Genomic DNA, 20,381 nt, shown 5'->3' with positions numbered 1-20,381 from the left:
TCGGCGGCCATCTTGTTTTTCCAATTTTTTCTAATTTTATCGTAACAGTCGTCCCACAATTAGCCGAAAATGACACCAATCTCTGGTAGGCGCGCAGAATAAAAAAAAAGTTGAAAATCGTAGGAGGGCCGCCATCTTGAATTTTGTATGTTTCTCATTTTTCCTATAACCACCATAATATACCGAAAAAATATCTCATACATTATTACTACCCCCTACCAATAGTTTAGGCTGGGCTACTCGAAATGTCAAAAAAGTAAAAAAAAAAATCTAGCTCCCAGTGTTGCCAGTTAATTTGGATGAAAATGGTCAAATGTCATTACGACCCCCCTGACAAATACCCATGTAAAATATTTTCATTAAAAATGTTTCTCCTTCTACTTTTTACATTTTTGAATGGAAAGTTCCAAAATAAGTATGAACGAAGAAAAAAAATCCTAAACCTGGCAACACTTCAAGTCACGCTCCACAACCGCCCGATACAAGGCGATTCGCTGAAATGTTGCCAACCTCAAAATATTTCACTTCAAAAAATGCGATTTTTCATACATTTTACAAATTGCCTGACGAACGATCCGCCATCTGGTTAAAAAATTAAATAAGTCCAATTTGGTAAAATTGAGCATATATCCGAGAAAAAAAACGAAAAAAATAAAAAAAATATTTAAAAAAACACATCAGTGCCACCCCGCGAACACACCTCGAAAAATGAAAAATTTCAAACTCAAGTATCTCGGCGGCCATCTTGTTTTTTCAACTTTTTCTAATTTCATCGTATCAGTCGCCCTCAAGTTAGTCGGAAACGATACCGATCTTGGATAGGTGCAAAATAAAAAAAAAAGTTGCCCAATCCAGCTCGGCCGCCATCTTGAATTTTGAAAGTTTCAGATTTTTCCCATAGACACGGAGGCAAATAAAAAATTCCACTCATACATCAAACCCACCCCCCACCACTCCTTCAGGTCGAGGAAGTCGATTTTTCGTAAAACTGAAAAAAAATTCCTGCGGCCAGTGTTGCCAGTCGACATCGACGAAAATGGTCAAATGTCATTACGACAGCCAAAAAAAATATTCCAGTGAAAAATTTTCATCAAAAATATTTCTCCTTCTACTTTTCATATTTTTGAATGAAAAGTTTGAAAAATTGTAAGAGTGGGGAGAAAAAAACTCAAACCTGGCAACACCTCGGACCGAGCCCCACGACCGCCCCGAACAAAGCAAATCGCTCAAACGTTGCCAACCTCCGAATATTTCACTTCAAAAAATCTGTTTTTTTCATACATTTTACAAATCGCCTAACAGACGACCCGCCATCTTGTTGAAAAAAAAAATAAATCCGATTTGGCAAAATTGAGGATATATCCGAGAAAATTTTAAAAAATGGCAACAAAATATTAAAAATCCCAAGAGATACGACCTCCCAAAAACACCTCGAAAATTGAAAAATTTCAAACTCAAATATCTCGGCGGCCATCTTGGTTTTTCATTTTTTTTCAATTTCATCGTAACACCCACCTGAAGATTATTCGAAAAAGAAACAAACATCAGCATAAAGTCAATAAATAAAAAAGTTAAAAATTTTAAATCGGCCGCCATCTTGAATCTATGGCATCTCATATTTTTCCCTTTGCCTCGGGGGGGAGAGGAGAAAACCCGCCATAGACAACAAAGTCGCTCCTAGACGGCAACATGGAGAACGCACGTCATTCCTTCCAGGATTATATATATATAATTTCGTTTGTTTTTTATCAAATACATATTAAGTTTATATTGTTTAAAAAATATTTACATAGAACTTTCTTCTTTTTCAACAATGACATTTTATACTGGGTAATACCTTCGATCACTAATAAGAACTAGATACACAATCCCATACAAAAATGAACTTAAAAAGTGGCCCTAAACGTGTTTATAAAATTCTAAGCGACAGAATCTAAAATTAATGCAAAATCAACCTTATCACTATATTTTAACGGTGTTTTTCAAAAACTGCTTACCAAAAGTAATAATTTTTACGACATAAGCTAGCTGTCATAAGCTATCACTTTTACAGGTTTGTCACTTGGATAAGGAATTAGTGGAGACGAACTGTCATTTTTTATACGGTTATTATAAATTATAACTATAATTTTTATTAGGTCGAAGTAATTAATTTTAATGAATCTTATGCCTCTTCAAAGCAGACGTAATCTAATAGATATGTCTTTTCTCCATGGAATATGTAACGGTTACGTAGATTGTCCGGAATTAACATCTAAGTTCTTATGTTTCGGTGTCCCAAAATATCGCACGAGACACACAGTACTCTTCGCTACTACTTGCAAAAATACAAATTACGCGCGAAACTCACTCGTCTGTCGATTACAAACGACCTATAATAAAATGTTTAGCAAAATTGATTTATTTCACTCTAGCAAGACGTCATTCAAACAGGACGTTAGGAACATATTAATTGAAAACTATGGTATTACTTAAATTATTTATAAACTTATTCATATGTATTATATCTATTGCCTACTTGTTACAAAATACACACATACACATTCACACTCACATACATATACACACTACACGTACATACTTATACACACACATTTATGTATATTAATTAGCTTTAGTGGTTGTTAATAAATTAAAAATAGTAACTAGTGTTAGTAAGTGATCGTACTTTATTATTATTTGAAATGCTCATAAAATGTAAATCCTTAATTGGCTGTTAAGTAGATTAAGCATGAAAAAATTGTACAATACTTTAAGAGCTGTGGATTTTGTTAATAAATAAAATAAATAAATGAACATAATAATAATTTATCACTGAAGGTAATGTGAAGACACAATTTATTATAATGCAAATATAAGTTTAAAATTAAAATATAACCAAATACAAGTAATTTAATTAAAAAATCAACAAGCTGTTTACGCCGTTACCCAACGAAATATATTGCCGCCGACTAAAGAAATATGTAGTAAACCAACATTTATTTCAATTATTTTTACCCGACTGCCAAGGAAGGGTTATGTTTTTCGCGCGTATCTTGTATGTTTGTCTTTATTTATTTGATCGGATCTAACAAACGGCTGGATGAATGTCGACAATTAAGGTGTCATTATATTCGTCTCAATGACCCGAGTGTCCTAGCCCTTTACACCCGTGATGATATGAGCGTGAGTTTTACTTAAAAAAAATTCCCACGTGATAGCTTCTTATTTTTCGAAACGCATCGATGCCGATCGATCGTGTGGAGAGTATCGCACGTGCTACCGGCTAAGTGAGCGGGGTGCAGGCGGTCAGTTGTGCTAGGGACTCGTCCAAAGATGGCTGATTTTTTCGACCCGCGCACTTTCACAGGTATATAATTATTTTTGGTATTAAATGTTTGGTATCTATTATAATTTTTGCTAATTTAAAAGCTAAAATAACACTAAATACGTGGACTTTAGTAGTTTATTCGATTAACTTGCAATTTAGATACAATTAGGTTGCTAATTTCAACTGTTACGATCGTGTGCCTACGGTTGTTGGTGCAGAATAACGTTTGATGAAAATGCTTTTATTGCTATTACCAGTTATGTGTAAGTTTCGTCAATAACAATTTTGTTTGTTTCAATTTTAGGGGTACATTTAAATGACGATCAGATTTTGCCAGTGCGGGGTGAGGAGAAATGTATCGGACATTGAAGATCTTCATGAAAGTGAAGAGCTTCAACCAAATAGATTAGAATTTCAATTTGAAGAATTGTGCCCTGAAACAGATCCAGAAGCACATGCAGACTCTCAAATAGAAACTGACCTAGAATTGGATCTGGAACTTGAGCCTGAACCTCAACCATCTACTTTAAAATCATCCCTAGAAATTTCTCGCCGCCGAGCATCTTCACGTCCAACACATCGAAAAATAGCTTGGAAAAGAATACGTTTTCTGTCTTGAAAAGGAATATACATCCCTACCAACATCTCCAGTAAAGTTTCCAAAGAAATATTTTTCTTAATATTTTAATTGTGAGGCTCTTGATATGTAACCAGATGCACAAATTTATATTATTTCATATTAAGAAGAACCGATCGAAAACTTAATTTAATTGCAATAGATATGGCTAAAGTTTTCTCCATCTGCATTATCATTGGATGTATTCCCTAGCCAAGATTGTGATTTTTTGTGATCCTTTAACCCTTGTCAGACTTGTAGACTCAACACTAGATCACTTTAACTCTTCCTTCAATGTCTGCCATTTAAATGCACAAAGCATTCCTTCGCACTACACAGAGTTCCTTGACACCTTTTTTTAAACTCTCCTATTCACGCAATCCTAATTTCTGAAAGCTGGCTTAAACCATCCCTCGAGTCAGTGTCTTACAGTCTTCCAGGTTATGTGTTGATAAGAAATGACCGCATTGGTAAGGGCGGCGGGGGGACTGGCTATATATTTGCGCAGTAACATTCCTTATAACATACTTGCCTTATCTCCATCCCCCTATTCTGCGTCCTGTGAGTTTATTTTTGTTGAGGCTAAGGTTGGGAGTTCCAAGGTTGTTCTTGGGGTCGTATACTGTCTGCCTTCTACTGATTACTTCTCTAGCCTCGAGAATGTCTTAGAATCATTTGGTTCCGAGTGCACACACCACATAATCATGGGCGATTTTAATACTGACGTTCACAACACCTCTCCCCGTTCTGTAAAACTTGTCAAAATGTTTGAATCCGTCAATTTATATCTTCTACCTTCCCTTCCCACACATCACAATTTTAATTCTATCGACATTTGTTTGGACTTAATTTATGTGTCGTTGCCAGACAGGGCCCTTGCCCACGGACAGATCGAGGCTCCTGGGTTTTCAAGGCATGATTTACTTTATCTTGCGTACAACATTAAACCTCCGAAACTCAAACCCGAAGTCGTTTGGCTGCGCAACTTTACCAAGATCGATCTACCCTCATTAAAATTAGATGCAGATAATATAGATTTCTCCGCAGTGGCAGCAGCGAAAACTGTAGATGATAAAGTTTGTCTTTTCAATAAAAATATTTTGGAACTTTTTGATAAGCCGTTAGATTGAAAAGACCACCAGCTCCGTGGATAACTCGAGGCGTACAAATGGCAATGGCGCGGCGTGATAATAAACTTTTCCGTCAGTTCAAGCGTGACAGATGCGATGAGAGGTGGTGTCTGTATAAAAAAGCGCGTAACCGTTGTAATCAAATGGTAAGGGCAGCCAAGCGTCGTTACATATACGACAACATCTCCAATTCTTCTTCAGCCGATATTTGGAAGTTCCTTCACTCTCTTGGCATTGGCAAATCGCCATCTGGTGTTTTAGTACCTATTTTTCCACTTAATGATTTAAATAAACATTTTTCCATAGGCTCTTCTCTTGACCCATCAGTTAAGTCGTGCACCATAGCTGAAATAGCTTCCATGACCCAACCCTCCATTGATAATTTTTCTTTTTCTCCTGTGACTGTGGATGAAACAATGAAGATTATACCTTCTCTTAAATTTAATGCAGTGGGCTTCGATGTCACAGCATAGAGCAATGATTTTGCCTCTCCTTGAAAATATTGTTACCACTATCACTCATATTATCAATTTCTCTATGTTGTCTGGGTCTTTTCCTCTCATATGGCGAAAAGCTTTTGTAATCCCTCTTCCGAAAATTTCCAACCCCAGTCAACTAAATAACTACAGACCTATATCTATATTGCCTTTTCTCTCTAAAGTTCTCGAAGCCACAGTTCATAAACAGACTTCTTTCTTCCTTCTCAGTAGTCACTTACTTTCTCCGTTTCAGTCTGGTTTTAGACCGGGGCACAGTACCACAACGGCTCTGTTCAAAGTTACTGAGGACATCAGAGAGGGCATGGAGAATGGAATGGTCACCATTTTAGTTCTTATCGATTTCTCCAACGCGTTTAATATGGTTGATCATGACATTCTCCTTGCTGCTCTGAAACATATCAAATTCTCGTCCACAACACTGGAATGGTTCTCCTCTTACCTTCGAGGTCGCCAGTAAGCTGTCAAAGTTAACCCTAGGTTTTCTGATTGGTGTGATTTAACGTCTGGCGTACCTCAAGGTGGAATTCTCTCCCCTTTTGTTATTTTCCATCTTCATTAACGTTACTACTTTTTTTCTTGACTGTTCTTACCATTTGTATGCAGTTGATCTGCATACACACAGGTCAAAGTTTTAGCCATCGATTCCGGAGTAAAAGTAATAAATAGCAATTTGTATAAGATTGACTCCTGGTCCCATAAATTTGGCGTCAGTGTCAATCCGACAAAATGCCAATCCATTATCATAGGGGGTTCGAGGCAATTAAATAAATTGAATATGTCGTCGGTCTCACCTGTCACGCTTGGAAACACTGTCATCCCTTTCTCATCTACAGTCAAAAATCTGGGTTTATACATCGAATCAACCTTAAGCTGGACTACGCAAGTTAACGAAATAAGCCGATCTGTCTTTGCAACGTTACGCTCCCTAAACCGGCTCAGGAACTGTTTACCTGTGGCTACTAAAAAATATTTAATTCAGACCCTAGTTCTCCCCATAATAGATTATGCTGATGTGTGCTACACTATATATATAAATATATATAAATAATACACCCATACCATACGCAAATACAGCCAAATATCTTGGCATGACTCTTGATGCGAAGCTGCGCTGGAAAGCTCACGTCAAGAAAAAACGGGATGAGCTGGAGCTCAAATATAGAGCTATGCATTGGCTGCTTGGGAAACATTCCTCGCTGTCTACATACAATAAGTTATTATTATACAAACAAGTCCTAATGCCAGTATGGACATATGTTATTCAACTCTGGGGCTGTACCAAAAAAAGTAATGCAGATATTATTCAAAGATTTCAAAATAAAGTACTTAGGGGTATTGCAAATGCACCTTGGTATGTAAGAAATGAAGATCTACATCGGGACCTTAAAGTAGACCTTGTCAAAAAAGTAATCAGTACATATGCAGAAGTTCATCAAAAAGACTTCATCATCACGTCAATATCGAGGCGATCCAGCTCCTTGATACAACGGACCTAATGAGAAGACTCAAACGGACTAAACCCTTTGAGCTTGTGACATGACACAGTGTAGTGTTAGTGAAATAGTGATAAGTGAACATTATAGAACACAAGAACAATGTGTCTACTCCCTTATATGTTAAAACTAAGAAGTGCAGTGTCAGAGGACGCCACCTTCATTATATGATTATTTAGCAGTTTAAGTTAGCGTAGAATTACTCATTAGTCATAAATTAGGCTAGATCGTAATTAATATAATACAAAGTACCTATTAGTCACTTGGTACTTTATACAAACAAAAAAAAATATATTTTATTTTCTCGTTCTCCTGTGGCCATTTCCCAGCATATATTAACCCGGAAAGAGTCTGATGCGACGCCGAGATTTTAAAGCATAGATTTATTTATAGACATTATGTAGTATTAGCGTAGGCATTCACTTACCCCACTCACATTAATCTAATGCTCATTCTATGCTTATCTACACTATAATATTGTAAAGAGGAAAACTTTGTTTGTTTGTTTGGTTGTAATTAATAGGCTCAAAAACTATTGGACCGATTTCAAAAATTCTTTCACCATTCGAAAGCTACATTATCTACGAGTAACATAGGCTCTATTTTACATGAAATATATTTGATAAATATATTTTGAGGCGGTACAAAGTTTGCCGGGGCAACTAGTCCCTTATAAAGTCCAAGTAGTTACATAAACATTTTCATCATCTTTATACTATATATCAACTATAAACTATCTGTATAAACTAAAAACAATGATATGTCATCTCATTTTCGGCTCATGAGACAGAACGTGCTATTGTGAGTGACTACTTAAGAGTACTCCTGTTCAAGATTTTAAATGATGACTGAAGATATGTTTTGCTGTTCATATGTGCAGTATAGTAGAATTTCGTTACATGTAGGTACGTCATGTTACATTTTTTTAAAACGGATGAAATCGCGGGATTTACTATTGTATAATATTCATGGCGATTGGAACTGGTGATGGATTCATATCATATACTGATAGCATTGATGTTATGCCAATGGTTTATGTTTTTCTTTTACACAACAATAACACCTGCCATTATCTGCTATTGTTATAATGAACATGTGCATTTTGAAAGAAAGCGCTGTAATAATAATCATATCTTCACCAGAAGAAAGTTTCACTTTATATCAAAACTAGCAGAACCCGCGGCTTCGCCCGCCTAAAAAATATGATATGACATACAAATAACTGAAATCGTAAATTTGTAACCTTTAACAATTTTAAACGATAAAGTAGCATTAATATTTAATTGATAAAAGCTTTTTTTCGTCACTGTGTACCTAAATTGATCAAGCTTTCTTCAGAAACATACACTAAAACTCTAATTAGTGGACTGTAATGAAACTTCTTCAAAATATAAGTTTCATGTAGGATACACTATATCATACGACAGGCAGGGGATACTGTAGCCCTGTTCTAGCCCAAAATTTTAATCCAAGGTCTATGTGTCTACCACATCACCATCACTAATCCACACATAACCACAACCATACTCCACGGCAGGACAAAATGTTGGCTCGCAGTGTGTCCAAAGTAGTTGCAATGTACCTAATCAGTATACCATAATGTAGGCCAATTTGAATAAAGTTACGCATTATCGTATATGAAATTTGCACCCGTCCACGTTGTCGTGCATTTGTCTGAATAGACGTTATCTGAAATTTCACGTGAACTTCGAACCTAAAAGATTCCCGTATACATATATATAACACTTCTTTTACCCCCTTAGTTGAATTTCAAAAACATTCCTATTCCTAAGCTAATATTCAACACCAGCGGTCGGCAACCCGACACCCACGGGTGGTGTGGTGGTGTGGTGGCCCGCGACTTTTCCTTGTGGCCCGCGGGTCTACGCGTTACTATACAGGGTGTCCCGTAAGTACCACGACAAACTTGGGGAGAACATAGGTGAGGGTCTGACCTCTCTGGGAAAAAAAAATTACCTTAGTAAAAGTGTCACCGTTTTTGCACTATCAATTGTTTTAGATTTTTTGAGAAATTCAGCCCTCTTCATCTACTTTCGTTAACTGCGTGTACAAATTTGGTGATGCAGTGTTTATTTTTTCTATTAAATACTATCAGATAGTTGGTCTATCATATTGAAATGTAAATTGGTTAAAAGATGTAAAGGAACCATGAAAAAAATAGGGATATTTTTAGATTTTAATTTTTTTACTATTTTTCCCTCAACTTTGACTCGTCGCGGTGAAAAAAAAATGTACTGGACTATAAGTGTACATTGCGCAAAAAAATATGTCCAGTTAATAGAGATTTCAAAAAGGTACCACACTTACTATTTAAAGTTGAAGAAAAAAAGTTAAGGCCGTTTTTGCGGGAAAGGGACTGAAACCAACTAAAAGGTAATGATTGAGTTTTTATTTAAATTACGGTTTCTACCGACTCACCACGTGTCAGGCAGTACTAAATCACATTATTACCTAGTTCCACACTTAAAAATATCATTCTTCATTTGTAAAAAAAACAATTTAGTAACTAACTAGCAAACAAAGTAATACAATTTGTTAAGACAATTTTTACCTACTTTGAACTGTCGTTTCGAAGTGAAACTTCGTACATGTATGTAATTTGAATGACAATACCATAATTTGACATCTTGGAACAGATCTGATGATGGAGCCAGCATGTGCATGGTTCATTTCTTAGTAAATCCCTCGAGTTTGGGCTAAATTGGTAAGAGATCTACCATCCATATCATCAGATGGAGGGATGATTTTCCAAAAACAATGAAATAGGTGTTTAATTATTTTCTATCGAAAACCCAAATACCGATTTTCGTACACTTTACATTAAAACTGGGGGACATTCATACAAACTTACAACCCTTATTTAACCCAAATAAGGGTTGATTTTCCAAAAAACGGTAGTATCAAAGTTCTACTATATCTAATCAGTAAGGCAATGGCTAACTTTCATAGTGCTGGCTTTCAAATTGGCAATTTTTAAAATAAGCTATCAACCCCTATTTTATCAACTTAAGGGTTGATTTCCCGAAAATGGTGAAATAGGTGTTTAATTATTTTCTATCGAAAACCCAAATACTGATTTTCATACAGTTTACATCAAAACTGGAGGACTTTCATACAAACTTACAACCCTTATTTAACCCACATAAGGGTTGATTTTCCAAAAACGGTAGAATTAAAGTTCCACTATATCTAACCAGTAAGGCAATGACTAACTATCGTAGTGCTGGCTTTCAAATTGAATTTTTTTAAAATAAGCTGTCAATCCCTATTTTACCAACTTAAGGGTTGATTTTCCAAAAATGATGAAATATGTGTTTTATTATTTTCTATCAAAAACCCAAATACCGATTTTTATACAGTTGACATGAAAACTGGGGGACTCTCATACAAACTTACAACCCTTATTTAGCCTATATAAGGGTTGATTTTCCAAAAACGGTAGAATTAAAGTTTCACTATATCTAATCAGCAAGGCAATAACTAACTTTCAGAGTGCTGGCTTTCAAATTGGCAAATTTTAAAATAAGCTGTCAACCCTTATTTTACCAACTTAAGGGTTGATTTTCCAAAAATAGTGAAATAAATATTTAATTATTTTTAATCGAAAACCCAAATACCGATTTTCATAGAGTTTACATCAAAACTGGGGGAATTCCATACAAACTTACAACCCTTATTTAACCCACATAGGGGTTGATTTTACAAAAACGGTAGAACTAAAGTTCTATTATATCTAACCAGTAAAGCAATGGCTAACTTTCATAGCGCTGGCTTCCAAAATGGCAAAATTTAAAATAAGCTGTCAACCCCTATTTAACCACCTTTAGGGTTGATTTTGGAAAAACCCTTAGGTTAGATCTTTATTACTTTAAATTAGAAAGCTATATACCAATTTTCATCCAGTTTGTTTCAAAACTGACGTACTTTCATACTAACTTTCAACCCCAATTTCACCCCCTTAACGGTGGAATATCAAAAAATTCGTTCTTAGTGCGCATCTACATTATAAAATGAAGCTATATTCCAAATTTCATGATTGTAGCTTCAGTAGTTTAGTCAAAACCTTGATTAATACGTTTTGAACGTGAGTATCTTTTCGCTTTTATATATATAGATTCATGGATCATACAAGTAGAATCACGTTCTCAGTTACCTCATATTAACAAATTTCTATTAGTTAACAAAATACAAAGTGAAAAGGATTATTTTTATTTAATTTTTGTTTTCTGTATAATAAACGCCATTTTATCCAATATACAAAACAATATACAAAACATCGAAAATATTGGATTTTTTTTACTCTCCCTATATTGCAAACTGCATCGAATAAGCAACGAGTGGGTGTAACTCAACTTCTTCTTATCCTGTGATCCTAGTAACGGTATTTGGAATTCCGATCAATATTTTTGCATCTGCGCATTAAAGTTTGATTTCCAAAGGGAACTATTAACCAACTCAAGATGCAGTTTGCTCTTTGCTACTGTAAGATATACCTACCTCAGAAAATTTGGAAAAACCCCGTGTGTTCAATTGTTAAATTGTCAGAATCTACTTCCATTCAAAAGTAATAAATTAAAAAATTAAATGACATTATGACATACAAGAACCGAAAAGTTGTTGATCGCTCAATATTATTAATGTACAAGTTGCCGCGTAGTGTGATAATTAACGGGGCGTTCATTAGAACATATTTTTTCATCCCCTAACTTTAGAGATCAGTTGATAATCGTACATAGTGATACCTAAAGTACTCCTTATCCCCTGGTACGGCGAAACTATGAAGCGCACTTCGTAGCTATATTCGTAGCATTGCTACGACATAGATTCGTAGTAGATCCATTGCATTTACTCTACTTACCGAAACAAGTGAATATTTTAAGCGTCATATTCTACTACCATCATTTTACCTTATCCAATTTTAATTGTTTAATGTCTTAATTCGCATATATCGTTTAATACTAAGGAACAATTTAATAATATTGGTGAACGGTGTTGAATGTCAGAAAATCATCTGAAAAATAAAAACGTCGTACGATTTACCAAAATTTCGTCTTTTGTCGATTATTTTATTGCATTTATAGAAATATTTTTGTAATGAAGTTAACAAAATTTGTATATCGTCAAAGGTGGTAGAACCCCTTTTTGGTTCGACTCCGGCGGCACCACCGCCACACCTATTTCTGCCTAATAACAGCAGTGTTAGGCGCTGCTGTGTTCCGGTTTGAAGGGTGTGGTAAGGGAGACATACTTATCCGAGGCGTTCCAGCTTAGTCCTCAGGGGTAGCGGCGCATCTGTGGCCGACCTCAGGTAGGAATATCTAATCCTATCTGGGGTTGATTACAGATGTCCATGGGTAGCAGTAGCCACTTACCATCAGGTGGACTGCATGCTCGTCTGCTACTCCTATATAATAAACAAAAAAAAAAAATCATGCGTTTTGAGTTTTTAACTAAGTCATTTTCAGAATGTTAGAGAAAAATAATGTGACATGTTGATAAAATTGTCTACATTTTACCCCATTAAAGTACCAATAATGAGTAAAAATATTTATGTCAAAAATCGAAAAAATATACAAAAACGTAACTGTCTCGTGGAATTTTATGTGATATGCTTGTTTCCTGGCGGGATTCGAACCAGTTACCTCCGATACCAACAACCGGGCCCTTCCTATTGGGCCACAGGGACACAGCGAATGATTTCGAAAATTGCCATATATTGTGTGTGTTTCTAAACAATTAACATATGTCGCATGTCGTTTAGAAATGTAAAACTATTGCATATTGTCTTCGCGCTTGATTGAGACCTCTGGTGACCCAAGAGCTGGAGCTTACCTCGGTCAAGAAATAAGTTTGGCAATACAACGAGGTAATGCTGCTAGTGTCTAGGGTACACTACCGCGGGGCAGCGATCTGGCTCGTTTATTATAACTTTTAGTTATTTTTTGATCACTGTAAATATTTTTATTTGTTTTATTAATTTCGTTTAAGTTATTATAATATTGTAAATAATTTTAATATTTTGTTCAATAAGAAGTTAAATAAATCAAGAATTAAAATTGCATATTTATTTAATAATAATTACAAGCAATGTACGTGCCATAATACCTATGTAGCACACAAACGTAATATATTTGCTCCGCTTTCACACAACGCCCTCTTGTGAAATTCTTGCGAATTTTTACGACATGAAGACACCTAACAAGGGCTTCCTTCACGTAGCAAAGTCAGCCTTATTTTAGTTCGCATAATGCTCACGGTTTTATAAAATGTATTAGAAGGGCACAAATTTACATTTAAGTACATATAAAACAATTACTTAAAAAGTTGAGAAATACCAAAATTTCAAAAATATGTAAATTTTATGAAAGTACATTAAATAATTATTTTTGTACAAATATATAAGAAAATATTTTAATTAAAAAGTCTATATCCAAAATTACTGGAATTAAATAGTTTTGTCTAACATGAAATTACAAAAAAAAATATAATAATAAAAAAGGACAAGAACGAAGAACCAATGACTCCGACGTGACTCGAACACGCAACCTTCCGATTTGATGTCAGATGCGCTACCATTACGCCACGGAGTCGTTACATAGTGTGCCAAAATTTGAGAACACTTTATTCAGCGGTTTTATGATTTTTGGTGAGTTTACATGTTAAATAAGAACGTTTTATTAATGTGTTTATTTGAATACATAATATAAAAATACTTAGAGCTGTTTTTTGGTAACTGAAAGTTTGGGATTATAAGTTTTTATTATATGAATTTACATATAAATGTAAATGGATCTTTTGCAATTTGCAGTGAATTACGGTGACTTAAAAAATAAATAAATAAATAAATATTATTTGCCATATACATTTTTGAAATGATAGCGATAATAGTGTAAAAAACATTTTCTATTAAGAAATTAGTTTAAAACCCAGATAAAGATAACCCTGCTGATATATCACACTACACTAATAAAACAAACTTACCCAAAGTCCTGTGAACTTCTGTTGTGTTACTCCCATTTTGATCTGAAAACAACAAATTAGGTGAATACAGATTAAAGAATATGAAGATTTTTTTTAAATACACTCGTATGTCGTCTGCTTTCATTGATTTTATTTGTTAAGTAAAGTTCAAAGGATCACTACCGTACAATTTATAAACGGAGAGACAAGCAAAGTAGTTGCTGTCGACTAAATAGTATTTTTCCTTTGACATATCACCCGGGTCTATGCCAGAACACGTGTTGCACTCAAGCATTAAAAAGTATATCGACACAAAAAATAAATCCTAATTATTATTTGCCATATACATTTTCTATTAAGAAATTAGTTTAAAACCCAGATAAAGATAACCCTGCTGATATATCACACTACACTAATAAAACAAACTTACCCAAAGTCCTGTGAACTTCTGTTGTGTTACTCCCATTTTGATCTGAAAACAACAAATTAAGTGAATACAGATTAAAGGCTATAAAGAAAAATAAAGTGGTTTTGATTTATACTAAAAAAACAGATGCTACGTGTGTATGTAAAGCATAAGAAAAGAAACAAATACACATAAAACATGGGCATGGGCATTTATTTATGTAGACAGTGTAACAAATGTTAGCATAAAGTCACTAAATTATGAAATTATGATCATTAATAATATCTATGAGTACCTAAAGCAACAATAACTGTGTATATTGATAGTTTATATATATCAGTATATGGATAAAAACTTGTCAAACATTGTCTAACTGCTGTCTACTCTATAAAAGACGATTATTTATTAATGACAATCATATAATCTATATACAGAATATATAATATATATAAAAGAAAAAATAGTATATAAAAGAAAGTCGTATTAGTTATACTATTTATAACTCAAGAACGGCTGAACCGATTTGGCTGAAAATTGGTGAAGAGGTAGCTTAGAACCAGGAGACGGACATAGGATATTTTTTATCCCGTTCGACGAAAGTGGTTAACGGACGCGGCCTCTCGATCGAGGGGCAAGAGAATCAAATCCACGGCATCCACCCGCCACTAATTTTTCAAAAGTTATGTGCATATTAGAAATTAATTATTACTTGCTTAAAACGGTGAAGGGAAACATCGTGAGGAAACCTGAAGAATACCTGAGAGTTATAAAAAAATCTGAAAGGTATCTGAAGTCTACCAATTCTGAGAGGAGACCCGTGCCCAGCAGTGGGACAATAATGGGTTGTTGATGATGATGGTTACGTGTATATCCTAAAGGAAGACCTTGAAATTAAATAAGGGCCCAGGGAGGCACACTTCAAAGGCCATTTAGTCTGGACATTTTTTTGTTCATGATACTTTATTTTAACGCGGGTGAAATCGCGGGGCACAGCTATTTTTTAATATTAATTGTGTATAAGACTGATTGTATCTATTCCGAATAAAATGCCGTATTTCGATCTTCGAAGTTCGAAGATCTAGATAGTAGTATAGTAAATCAAATACATTGCAGGTGACAGAATTATAATTTAGCATTAATCTTATTTTTATATAATTTATGAAATAACACATAACTGTTTCTTGTAATTAAGGAAACTATTTTTCAATAATGTTAAAGTATGATATAAAGTTATATTTATCTTGTTTAATATTTATTCTCCAAATAATAAGTCATGAGTACTGGAAGTGTATTGTTCAGATACTTTATTGTTTATAAACATCAACAGTACTTACGAGCCAGTGTTACGCTATAATAAGGATTATATTTTCTTTATGATGCAAATTTTAAGAAATGTATATTTTTTTATTTATTTTAAAACTTAATAATTAAAATATAATATACTAAATTAACATAAGCATTAAAATATAAATTTGTTTAAATATTAAATTTAATAATATTTAACTGGCTGGAAAAACAAGTGCAGTTATTTTCTTCTTTTTTTTCTTTTTGCGTTGTTCGAATTACGATACATGGTTTCTTCGGAAAAAGACGCAATACGAAGAGATAATATAATTAATATACAATAATTTATATAAAAACAGGATAATTTAACCCAGGTATGATACTGTTATTCTATATTGTCTTAATTTTAATGGTAAATTCATTATAATATAATTTAAAACTTAGTTTTGTTTTTAAATACTGATATTTCCTATTTACTTATTTCCAATCGTAAATTTATTTTAATTATATTGAAATTTTAGTTTTGTTTTATTGAGTAAGATAACTTTTGTTTAATACATTGTGACGATAATTTAAAATACTCGTATTTATTTTTATTTTGCAACCTGTCTTTTGTAGTTAATCTATTACAGGCATCCTTAATAATTGAAAGAAGAATACCGCCCATGGTTTTATTATCACAAACTTGTGGGATTATTGATTTCAACAGAATTTTCCATAATGCTATGAAAGTCAGAATGGTATGAAAAACAAAGCAAATTTATATAAAATGAGATAGACGAGATAATAAGTCCATAGTGCGAAAAAGCAGATACAAAAAACAGCTTCGATTCATAGCCATTTTTCAAACAAGTTAGCCCTGTACCCTTAGTATGAGTTTTTATGTATTTGTTTACGTATTTCCCATACATTTCCAATCAGTTCTGATACTGTCCGCTAGGGGCGCTCGTAGTTATTTTCCGATTGTTGTAAAGAACGTTATTCTGCCACTTTTCTTGTCGAATCTATAATTAGTATGCTTACTTGTTATTTTGTTAACATTGTAAAGTAAAATTTTCTCTGTTTATAAACGTTTTTTTTTTAATAATTTCCTGACGAGTCTCCTGACATCAGAAGTGGGATAGTATCCACGTTCTGATCCACCGCCCTTGTATGTTTGTTCTTAATAGTTAAATAAGAAAGCAAGAAAAGTGGCAGACCACGTGTATCGGTAACTAGGGAGGACGAGGCGTGTGAGGCGTAGCACGGCTTCGAGATGACCAAGATCATTCATGGAATGCCTGGATGTCAACAACGAGTAGTGGATTTGTATAGAAAACTCTTCGAAGGATTGTTATGCTTCGAGGTGACTATATACCACGTAATGCCTGGGTACTGTCACTTCAATCACGGGACGGGTTATGGTTCTTGGACGAAAATAAGATACACTGTAAGACCCACCGTGGCATCCGTTGACTAAGACCATGTAATGCCTGGGTACAGTCCGGGACGGGTTATGGTACTTGGAATATACACTGTAAGACCCGCCGTGGCCTCTGTTGACCAAGACCACGTAATGCCTGGGTACCGAGTGTTAGGGCTATACTAGTGACGACAGTGTGACGATATTGGTTGAACTTATAATAAGACATTTTTAAGCACATTTACCGTGGTTTTATTAAACATGAAACAAAGTGTAAGATCTGTGTACTATTTACAGCAATTTTGAATAATAAATATAGTTTAAAAGAATAAAAAACACGCTTTTATGATAAAATATACTAAAAAGCATTTTCAATCTAGGAATCAATTAAGGAACACTAAATGGTATAATTGTGAAAAGAGCGTGGGGTGCTCCATTTATTAGTTTTCGTAATGGGCCCCACACTTTTTCTACAATTATACTATTTGTTGTTCCTTTAACTATAATCTTTAACTGTTCCTGTAACTTTGCGATGGACTTTCTCTAAGGCGCTCGAACAATTTCCCCTCGAAAATCGTTAATCCTGAGGATGTTGATAAGGACAATGGTACAAATTTTTAAACTCGTGTATTGTCATTGATTTTTGATATTTCTTCAAAATTTTGAATTAAACTGAATGTTCAAAGTGGATAGAAATCGGGTTCAAAGATTCCGTTACATAGTTTTGCAACATTATGTAACATCAATGAAAATTGCAGGCAGCCATAGCCTAGTGGTTGAAACTTAACCTCTCAATCGTGGGGTTCGAGGTTCAAATCCTCCTCCCTCTGTTTTCAGTTAGGAGCGTGTTAAAATTATCACTTGTTGTAACAGTAAACGAAATCATCGTCAGGCAACCTACAGTTTACGCCTGAGAGTTCTAAAAAAGTTCATAAAATCTACAAATTTTCGTTAAAATATTATTTCTACAAATTGGCATTGATGGTAATATATTTTATGGCTGTATACAATGTTATACATAATACAGATATAAGGACCGAAATAAAAGTAAAATAAAAAAAAAAAAACAAAAAAATAAGGTTAGAACATATTTAAAAAAGGAAAATATCAAAAAAATATGAAAAACAAATTCAGAAAAGAAATATTTGAAAATATGTAAAAAGTAAAAAAGGGGCGATCTTAATTCTTTGCATGCTCCCGGGTGGATTCGAACCACCGCCTCTCAGACTAACAGTCGAGCGCGCTACCACTGCGCCACGGGAGCTTGCTTGTTAAGGGCGAAAAAATCATACAGTTCCTACAGTTAACACTCCTTTAATTGTCTGTTAAATATCGATTGTCTGTTTAGCTATTTATTAAACGGTTTTTCTATATTCCGTTCAACGGTGCCGGTACGATCAGTGTTTTTGTATAAGGTTTATTAATCTTAGACCCTAAACAATCCTTCATAGTACAAAAACATACTCGTATCATCACTACGGAAAAATACAATGTTTTACTCACTAAATTGTAAAATTTAACGCTGGCGTAGTTTAGTCACAAAATAAAGTATTTAAATTTGACCTTGCAAATGAAATTTGTGGATAGATTCCTTGGATTATTTGTAATAAGTATGACAAAATACATGTCTATACGAAAAATCAGTTTAATCGGAGGTATAGATTTAATGAAACCACATCGCCTCAGCCAACATTTTACGTGATACCTAAATATTATAAAGGCAAAAGTTTGTGGGAATGGATACGTGCTATTGTGAGTGACTACTTATGAGTAGTCCTGATCACGATTTTAAATGATGACTGAAGATATGTTTTGCTGTTTATATGTGCAGTATAGTATAATTTCGTTACATGTAGGTACGTCATGTTACATTTTTTAAACACGGATGAATACCAAAACAGTCATATTTGTCGAAACGTAAAAACTCCTGGTAAGGGTACTGAATTACTGATAGATATGATGTTATGCCAATGGTTTATGCTTTTTTTTACACAACAATAACACCTGTCATCACCTGCTCTTATAATAATGAACATATGCATTTTGAAAGAAAGCGCTGCAATAATAATCATATTTTCACCAGAAGAAAGTTGCACTTTATACCAAAATTCATGGATCATACAATTAGAATTACGTTTTCAGTTCTTTTTTTTGGCGTACCTAATATAAACAAATTTCTAAATACAAATTGAAAAGGATTACTTTTTTTAACACGCTTTTTTGTATAATAAACGCCATTTTATCCAATTAATTTATAATTTATATACAAAACATCGAAAATATTGGAATTTTTGGGTGTTTCTTGTAGGTTTTGTTTATGTATTGTGTATATTGTATTTTATTTACTCTCCCTATATTGCAAACTGCATCGAATAAGCAACGAGTGGGTGTAACTCAACTCTTCTTCTGTGATCCTAGTAACGGTATTTGGAATTCGGATCAATACTTTTGCATCTGCGCATTAAAGTTTGATTTCCAAAGGGAACTATTGACCAACTCAAGATGCAGGTTGCTCTTTGCTACTGCAAGATATACCTCAAGACATTTAGAAAAAACACGTGTGTTCTATTGTTAAAATGTCAGAATCTATTTCCATTCAAAAGTAATAAATTAAAAAAATAAATGACATTATGACATACAAGGACCGAAAAATTTTTGATCGCCCTATATTATTAATGTACAACTTGCCGCGTAGCGTTATAAATAAGGGGGCTTTCATTAAAACATATTTTTTCATCGGCTAGCTTTAGAGATTAGAGCCTCCCTAACGTAAATAAACGATCAGTTGGTAATCGCAATCGCATACCTCAAGTACTCCTTATCCCCTGGTACAGCAAAGCTATGAAGCGCACTTCGTAGCTATATTCGTAGCATTGCTACGACATAGATTCGTAGTAGATTCATTGCATTTACTCTACTTACCCAATTGGACAAGTGAATATTTTGTAGTATATATTATCGATCTATCCGAGAAAAGGTTTAAATGTACTATAAATTTACTTTATGTAAAAAAGCTTAGTATAATGTAAATCAGTACTTAAATGATAAATCCAAATGGTATGACAACTCCAGGTCCAACATCAATAATTAATTATGTGTACCACTATGTAAAATTGTATATTTATTGTATGGAGTTTCTTGCGCCGTTTCTTCTTTATATCGAAACATCTTCCGAAGCGGTGGTAGTTTCTTGATTTTCAAAAAGTAATCTATATGAATCAATTTTGAATAAATGAGATTTGAATTTGAATTTTTGAGG

General features: G+C 34.0%; 1 non-coding gene across 1 annotated transcript; it reads right to left on the bottom strand.

The window, feature by feature from the left end:
• Positions 1-18,314: 18,314 nt before the first annotated feature.
• On the bottom strand, positions 18,315-18,386 carry TRNAN-GUU (transfer RNA asparagine (anticodon GUU)). Its single transcript has one exon. It is a non-coding gene; the product is annotated as a tRNA-Asn (tRNA).
• Positions 18,387-20,381: the final 1,995 nt, after the last annotated feature.

Source organism: Epargyreus clarus, unplaced genomic scaffold (assembly GCF_041222505.1).
Source record: "Epargyreus clarus isolate Ecla_fem2 unplaced genomic scaffold, WU_Ecla_fem_2.2 ptg000007l, whole genome shotgun sequence".
In the NCBI taxonomy this organism is placed as follows: domain Eukaryota; kingdom Metazoa; phylum Arthropoda; class Insecta; order Lepidoptera; family Hesperiidae; genus Epargyreus; species Epargyreus clarus.
This window is presented reverse-complemented; position numbering and strand designations above follow the sequence as displayed.